General features: G+C 35.8%; 1 non-coding gene across 1 annotated transcript; it reads right to left on the reverse strand.

Annotated features, from left to right (window-relative positions):
• Positions 1-8780: 8780 nt before the first annotated feature.
• Positions 8781-8887, reverse strand: LOC133798948 (small nucleolar RNA R71). Its single transcript, XR_009876164.1, has one exon. It is a non-coding gene; the product is annotated as a small nucleolar RNA R71 (small nucleolar RNA).
• Positions 8888-9660: the final 773 nt, after the last annotated feature.

Here is a 9660-nt window from a genome sequence, read left to right on the forward strand (position 1 = left end):
CATAGGTACATGGAGTCCATGCAAAGTACCAACAAATACAAAGGGATCCTCATCCTCAGGTTCAAAGGTTACCATCTTCTTCTTGCAGTCTATATTTGCCCCATATTTAGCCAACCAGTCCATACCAAAAATCATGTTGAAGTCGTTCATAGCTAACTCAATCAAATCAACTGACAACTCTCTGTCGTCCACTGTCACTACAAGTGAACTAACCTATCTCCTAGAAACTATTAGCTCCCAAGTGGGTAGTAAAGTTCCAAACCCCACAATATAATAATCACATGGCCTACACAGTCTATCAGTTATCCTACTAGACACAAAAGAGTGTTGGGAATGGTGCCCTTAAAATAATTGTAGTTGACAATGGTTTTAATGAAATGAATAAATGAATTGAATTATTGTGTATATGTAGTTTATATACTATATTTTTTGTTAATAATATTAAGTAAATATAAGAAAATTCCCAAGTTCATCTATGTGGTATCAATCTCATATTGGTATGAGATGATCAAGTTTAAGATAATGGACTTAAATAGTTCGTAATAAAAAAAAGTTGTGGAATCTTTAGATTAATTACTGCTAGTATGGTCCATTAGTATTATAAATACATGTGACCTAGATCCGGGTTACTAGTGTAGTAGGACACTTTAGTAGATGTTGATCGCCAAAATGTAACACGCAAGTATACGCGGTCTAATCAAGTAATATATAATAAGTAAAGTGTCGATCCCACGAAGACTGCTATTAATTACCAATAATTAACCTCTAATTCTAATTGATTTGAATAATAATTTCAGATTGATAAATAAAATAACTATTACTAAAAATTAAGAAAACTACTAAGCACTTAAAGAAATGCAAAGATGAAATTTGATTTAATTCAAATAGATGCAAAAGTTAGGGCTTTAGTTTCATCAACCATCCACCTATGATTTCTAACCAATTCTCAAGATTTCTTAAGTCTAATGTGGTAGCAGATTACAATTATATATTATAGTCTTGTTAGGATCTATAATTCTCTACAATATACTATTTCCTACATCTCTGTGGTAAATCAATATATTGCAGGCTTTAAGCACATAATCCCTAAACTACACAATTCATAAAAGTACTTTCGTCTAATATAAAATTGTGATTATTTATCTATAGCATAATTATCCTTCTCTTTTCAGAGTTTAGGTTAAAATCATATAATCATGTAAATGATGATCAAACATTCACAAGCATTAAGCATATGATAAATAATCCACAGCAGATGAAAGAAATTCATGAAAATTTCATTAAGATATCAAAAGTTTCAAGAAGAATCCACTAAAACCCTAATAACAAGATTAGTTCAAAGCAGACATAATAAAATCAATCAAATTAAATATGAACATAAACATCAGTAGAGAAATTACATAAGAGAATAAGAAATCAAACTCTAGGTCTTCAATGTTCTCCTCTCTCTCTAATGACTTCTCTCCTCTTCTAATTATGAATAGAATAGAATAATTAACTCTAAAAACGTATTTAAACAAAAACCCTAAAAAAATCTAACAAATTCGACAATTCTGAAAGTCACGCTCAACCACACGCGCTGTGGCCCTAGCATCCGGGCGCCGCAGCGCGCATCTATGCCCAGCGCATCTCTCTCTGACTTCAGCAAGCGCCGCGGCGCGTCCCTCAGGCGCCGCGGCCCTTAAAAAATCCTGAATTAAGGCCCTCTCTGTTTCTCCCTTGCGCCGCAGCTCTCTATTCAAGCGCCGCGGCCCCTCTAATTCTTCCAAAATCTTGATTCCAAACTCCAAATCTACCAATTATCTCCACAAATGAGTCTCCAACTTTCTTCTTGTCAACTTTTAGCACAAATTTCCCAATTTCAGCTGATTTTTCAGTCATTTCCCAAACTTCACATTTTCTTCAACTATTTCCTGCAAACATACCAAAACAAGCATAATACCGCATAACACTCCACCAAAATGACTCAAACTTACCCTAAACACATGTTAAAACTATGCTAAAAATAGACTCATCAGATGTACTTTGCATACTGAGAGTATGTAGAACTGGACCAGATGTGATTTGATAATACTTGTTCAAATATCATTTCGTAGTATTATAAAACACATCAACTAATGATCATATAAAAAATGATCTTAATCCTGAAGTTATTATGAACTCTTATATATGTCATTTGATCCTTTGATTCATGTGTTACGGTTTGTCAGAATGATCAGGCTAAGAACTATTATTTTGGGGACTCAATGATTTATATGGCTGGGGACATAGCTTAACATATATGGAACCTATACCTTCTTATAGATTGAATGATGGTTCTCTATTGGGTTGGCTTTTGGAACTGAAAATGTTATTGATGTCAAATTCATAATTAGATTATGAATTAACCTTCACTAGTGAAGTCAATGGTACACTAGGAAACAAGATATAATTAAAAGGGAAAAATGGTAATTTTATTCCCACTTAATTATGAATCATCAATAAAGGATTAATTGTATGTAATGATTATATCAATGGACACTTTATGGTTACAATAAAGTACTCAGTAAATATTTGTCTTTAATTCTCAAGAGTGCAGTCTCATATTTATAGTGGAGTAATCATTAGATTAATAAATATGATTATTGAATCGAAGAGTTTTGGTTAATAATCTATTATTTGTTGGAGTTTGGAATTATTGGTCCATAGGTCCCCGGGGCGACTCTATCAACACTAATCAAGGTAAGAGTTGATGCAATGGTCAAAATGTGAATGGGCTATTTGAGAGAATATTTATTCTTCAGGATAAATATACAATTATGTGATAATTGAAGTTGAACAATTTATTATTGCATTAATGCAATTTTTAAAATTTTAAAGAAATAAAAGAAATTGATTTTAATCAATTATTTTATTGAAGTGAGAGAGGATAAATATGGATAGTCAAAATTGGTTTTGATTATTATAATTATTTAATTAATAATAAGATGATAATGAAAATTTAAATTTTGAATTTTGAAATTTGAGTTGTTATATTTTTCTTAAAAAGATGATACCTTATTTGAATTTTTAATTATTAATTAATAAAAAAAATATGTATGAAAAGATCAAATCCCATTATTTTAGAAGTTTTGCACGCATAGGGTATCCTGGATTGCCCTATTCGTTTACCACTACTGATGGTGATCAATTTTTTTTTATATCATTTAATTAATAAATAAAACATTTTGAAAAGGGTTTTAAAATGGAATGTAAGACTTTGTCTTCAATTATCATTTATTTTTATTATTATTAAAATGATCACTATTATTATTATTATTATTATGATAATAATGCCTATATATTCTTTATGATAGATGTTGACCATCGATTTGGTCAACGACACATAGTTACTAAAAACAATAGAAATGAATTGAATTGAACTCAAGAAGGTAAACAACACCAAGATTTATAGTGGTTCGGCCACAAAGAATTGTAATGACCTACGTCCACTTCATGTTCTTATTAATGTAGAACTCCAAAACCTGCGATCAGTAAACTAGGGTTCAAGAGTTTCACAAACATGGAGGTGAGTACAAGTTTCGTGGATAAAAACACTATAGTTCTCTCTTGATTACAAAGGACTCTCTCTGAATACAAAAATTGCCTCCCCCTTCAATGAATCCTATGAGTCCTATTTATTGGCTCAAGGATGTACATATGAGCCTATGGGTTGTCCGTAACTTGTGTTACAAGCATATTTTAATAATAACAAAAATGATGATATTTACATATAAAGAAAATCAAATATCCTTGAATTCTGGTTTCGGTCTTATGAGCAGCTCTGGTTGCATATTTCAGCACATTAGCTTCCCTGTAACTCAGCATATTCCTCACGCCTATCGAGCAGCTCAATTTCTTCTTGATCTCCAGGTTGTTGGTCGACCAGGCCTTCATCAATAAACAGTCACATGATGTTCACATGCGCCTCGACCATGCCACGTTATCATGCAAATATTTTAGGTAAACATTTTCCCCCAAGTTTATTTTAATGCGATCAGCATTTAATAAACGTATTCGACTAGCAATCCAATTGACCTGTCACATCTGTCAGTACTTACTTTCTCGAAAAGGTAAGTAATCGCTACTCTTTCAATTCCCAGACACATATTGACAGTTATTGTGATTCCCCATGCTTCAAAACTCTAATCTCATTATTACCCCCCCCACTTCTCTTCATTTTTTACCCAAGCCTTCTCTCTCTTCAAGAGCACTTAGAAAAACCTCCAAGAAACCCAAAGACTTCATTTTGATCCGAGGCATCTACGATAAACTTCAAGCACCATTCTCGTGTTTTCTTCAATAAATCCATACTTTTAAGTAAGTTTTCAAGTTTATCTTCATACTTTTGTAGCTATTTTTACATTTTATGGTCCTGACTTTCCTGTTTCCACATCGGGGTTCATGTTGTTCTTAGAAAGTTTTTTGGGTAATCGGGTTAGGCAAAAATACATAGAATAACTATGCTAGGATAGGGATTTTAGGCAGTATAATGTACAAGACAATGTTTAAAATGAAATAGGGAGTATATGTACGCTGATTTCGAGTCTAGAATCGAAGTGAAAATTCGATTTTGAGTGTTTCGGGAAAACTGGCTTTTTCCCGCTTGCTTTCGGAGTTCAAAAGTTTTTCTGAATTTTCAAATTTTCTTTTTGATCCACTTTTCCACCCAACTCACATGTTTATTGTTTTTTTTATCAGGATGCTACTGGTCGTATAAATGCTTAACTTTTATACACAAGCAGTGTTATCCTTGCTTTTCTTATTCTTCTATTTATTGGTCGTAGATGATCACTTCCCCTTTGCTCTTCTAAAATATTCATGCATGATCCCTAGGGAGGTGAGAGACCAATAGATGACAATCTCCTCGCTTTGGTGTTTGAGGATAAAAAACAGCCTTCTCTATCTTTTCCAAAACATTTGGCATCACACCCAAACCTTACGACTAGTCCTTCTCACAATCCTTCACAGAACCAACTGAATATGGGTCATGCCATACACATCGCACACAGAAAAAGAAAAACCCACAAACTCATTGACCAACCAGCCTGCAACCAACACCGAGGGTCCCTCAAATGAACCTCAACCCTTACATTTTTCACCACCAGATATCCAGCCCAAGGCCCGTCCATACGATGGACACCGAGCAGAGGTACCCTAGTATATAGCCCCCCCCCCCCCCCCCGAGCGTCATATCGACCATAATGGTGGCCAAGTATCCCAAGAAGTACGGGCTTCCTTGGCTTACCTTATACAAACCTACACCCGACCAGAGGGCAAACGTGCCCGAAGGTGCCTATAGTGCGTGGTCGAGGTACCATATAGAAGCAGGGGCAATCTTGCCCTTGCATGACTTTTTCCGAGGGGTGGCCAATTATTTTGAGGTCGTCCCTTTCCACATAACTCCCAATGGATATAGAGTACTGTTAGCACTCTACATCCTATGCAACCACAAAAATTGGCATGTGCCTACTCCATGAGTTCAACTATCTTTTCAATCTCAAATCCAACCCCAATCAAAACAACACGGGGTTCTTCCACTTCTATCACCGGGAATCAACTCGCACCTTCCTGAGTGACATAACTTATAAGTCCAACATAGGAAAGTACTTCCAAGAGTACTTCCTCACATCCGACTTGGTCGCCGACAACATGGCCTTCACGCGAGGCAGTAAACTCTCAATATTTCTTCGGCATTCATCGATTCATTTGTCATCTTTTCCTTGTCCTTAGTTGATTTACGTTGTATCTAGGTCCATGGCATCGACCAAACCCTACTCCAGAAATGTAGATAAGAGCCACAGCCTTGGCCAGCATGACAAACATAGAAAAAAGCATCAAGGAGCTGGTAACAGGAGCAACTTGAGGTTGGTTGGCCTTTTAGAACCTCACTAGGAAGTGAGGGAATCAACTGCGGGGAGTGCCACTGAAGAGGGCACAGAAAGAAGAGAAAACCCCGAACAGTAGCAGGATGTATCACAGCCTCAAAGGCATCGACCAACAGGAGTGACCATTCAAGAGCCAAGCCCCACCACTCGTCCAGCCAGTATTCCTCCCCAACATGGTAGGGGGAAACAAAAATTACTTGAATATGCTGGTCCTATACTCGAATCCTCTAACGAGAACGATATAGATTTTTCACTCTTAGATAAACTGCCCATCCCTTATCATTTATTTGATAGGGACGACAACTTTAAATTTACGACCAGTAGTTTTAGCTTGGACTTCTTCAAGGCAGATAGTGAATGTAGCAGTAGTTCTTTAAATAATGTAGCGACCAGTAATTGTAGTTCGAGTATACCACTTAGAATTCCTTTTAGTTTGTTTCTTTATCATGCAAAACTATGTCTTGACTTATCTTCTCGTTTGTGTGTCTTGTAGTTATGCAGACTAATCATGCATTAGACATCTATACCTTTGGAGGTAAACTGACTAGCTCAAAGAAATCGAGCAGAAAAAACATTGGAAATGCCAGTGGAGAACCTTCGAGGAAATGAATGCGATTAGAAGATCCTCTAGCACCCACTCCTTCCAGAACTACTACACCTCCTTTTTTCGTGCCCTCCAATGACCAGGAGGCTCTGGCAGTAGAGTCGTTGAACAATGTTTGTCGCTCAACCAACGATAGAATTCAAAAGCTAGCCAAACACCGTCATAGCCAGGAAGATTTTGTTGCTTTCTCCTCGCTGATAAACAAGTTTTACGCTTGTTTATGGTCTAGTTTTAGGTTGGTTTTCGTTAGTTTAGGGTTATTTTATTGCGGAATTATGCTCGTTTGTTCATGTATCAGGTTTTCCATGATAAGTTGGTGAAAAGAGTTTAATGAAGTGAAAGTGGAAGAAAACAGAGTTAATTCGAAGAAAATTGTGTTTTTTGGGGGCAATATGTCCGTGTTTTGATATTGTCAATAGCGCTACATCACTATCAAAGTGGTGCCACAGTGCTAGGAAGGATATGATGGAGCCTGTTGAATCTGTAAGTAGCACCCCACCGCTACAATGCTATCAAGACCAGCAGAGCAGCACCCCAGCGCTACATTAAGGGTTCTACAACGCTAGTGAAACGATTTTTAGTGCAATTTTGGCTCTGACTATAGTGCTACAACGCTCAATACATAGCGCCACAGCGCTATAAACGCGTTTTTCAGATTTTTAGCCACTGTTTGAAGGGAAAAACGGTCTTTTCACTTGGGAACCTTGGAAACTATTTAAGGAACATTATTCTGCGATTTTCGATAAGCAGTTCTAATTTTGTAAACCCCCGATCTAGAAAAGACTGATGCTTTAGATTACTTTTTTTGGTTTTAACTTTCTAGATTTTCCTTTTTCATCTGAATTCTTTAAGTTATTTTTTATGAATAATTATTTGAAGTTTATTTTCATCATGTTATTTATGAACTAAATTCTTTTATCTAGGATTTAATGTACTCACTGGGATTTTTATTTAATTTTATTATGATATTCTATTGATACTTCTTTTCTATTCTAATCTATATGATGTTTGTTTAATGTTGGTAAATACTTGATCACTATTTACTTGATTTAATGATTTTGATTCAAAATTCGAAAGATGAGAATTGAATATGCTATCATTATATAGACATAGGTTGCATATTGGACGAAAGTACCTATATGACTTATGTAGTAATTAGGTTTCTTTGCTTAATGCCATCTATATGTTCAAGTTTATCATAGAAATGTAGAAAACCTACATATAGACTGAGATCTTATATCTTGAAAAAGAATACGAATCAGTAATATTATCCTGCTATTAGAATAGAATGAAGAGATTTAGAATTGATTAGCAGAATTAATAGAATGGAAAGTTGATGAAATTAATTCCTAGGCTTTTTAGTATTGATTTTGAATTAGTTGATTCATTGTTTTGCTTATAGTTATTTAACTTCTGTTCATAATTTAGAGTATTCATTTTTAATTTTCATTATTCATTATTCATTTAAGTTTAAACTTAGCAAGTAGAAAGTTAAAGAACAATTAGTGGTATTTGGAAAACAGTCTTCGTGGGATCGATACTCTACTTATCATATATTGCTTGAATTGACCACGTATACTTGCGTGCTAATTTTCACAGATCAAGTTTTTGGCGCCGTTGCCGGGGACTTAATTTTCAATATCACAGTTAATTGTTGTTTGTTCTAATTTGGTTGTTTTATTTTATTTTTGTTTAACATGTATTTGGATTAAGGTTCTATTGTGTTTCAGAAATTTTTGGTATATGCGAAGAAATAGACAAAAGGAGATTATATCAATAGATCTGGAAATTGAAAATACTTGTAGACAGAAGCGAAAGGTGAAGAAAAGATTGGAGTTTACCATGGCTGACATTTGGGAAACGGTGCTAATAATGTTGCAGAGGTTCCAAGGGAGCAAGGACCAAGAACTTTGAGAGACTATGTACTCCCTATTGTTACAGGAGTGCATTCATGCATCAGACCTCCAACAATTGCTATAAATAATTTTGAGATTAAACCAGCAATTCTTCAAATGGTCCAATCAACTGTTCAGTTTGGAGGTATGCCAACGAAGGATCCCAATTTACACATAGCTAATTTTCTTGAGTTATGTGCTACGTTCAAGATGAATGGGGTGAGCGATGATGCTATAAGATTGAGGCTATTCCCATTTTCCCTGAGGGATAGGGCGAAGATTTGGTTGATATCTTTACAGGTGAATTCTATTACTACATGGGAGGAGTTAGCTCAGAAGTGCCTTGCCAAGTTCTTTCCTCCAGCGAAGGCTGCAAAACTAAGGAGAGAGATCAATAATTTTTTTCAGATGGAAGGGGACTCACTGTATGATTCTTGGGAGAGATTTAAGGAATTGTTATGGAAGTGTCCACATCATGGTATAGAAAAGTGGATGTTGGTGCATAATTTTTACAATGGGTTGAATGGAACAACTAGAACAATTATAGATGAAGCGGCGGGAGGTGCTTTTATGAGTAAGAGTGCTAATGAGGCGTATGAGCTATTAGAAGAGATGGCGATGAATAATTATCAATGGCCAACTGAAAGGGGACAACCAAAGAAGGTGGCTGGAAGGATGGAATTGGACGATATATCAATGCTTACAGCTCAAGTAGCAGCCTTGACAAAGCAACTACACATGACTACACTCCCATCTCAAGCTATGCAAGTTCAAAACCTATGTGAATTGTGTGGTACAACCCATCCACTCAACCAATGCCCTGCTCTAGATATGAATAACATGCCTATGGAAGAAGTTCAAGCTATAGGGAATTACTAGAGACAACCCAATAATCTCAATCCCATGACCTACAACCCAGGTTGGAAGAACCATCCTAATTTTTCATGGTCTAATAATCAAAACACTCAACAAACCTTACCCTCCACCTCAGCCACAATATCAACCTCCCCAAAATAGACCACCATATCAGCAGCAACATGCATACCAACAACCTCCACTTGGATATTATCAACCACAAAATAAACCACCACACCAAATGCCAATGAAACCAGCTGAGCCCCAACTTGATGCACTTAACCAATTTATGATTGAAACCAGGGCATCCATAAGGAGTTTGGAGACTCAAATAGGGTAGTTGGCTACTTTAATGTATAATAGAGCTCAAGGAAATTTGCCTAGCACTACAAAAGTTAAT

The sequence above is a fragment of the Humulus lupulus genome, chromosome 8 (assembly GCF_963169125.1).
Source record: "Humulus lupulus chromosome 8, drHumLupu1.1, whole genome shotgun sequence".
NCBI lineage: Eukaryota > Viridiplantae > Streptophyta > Magnoliopsida > Rosales > Cannabaceae > Humulus > Humulus lupulus.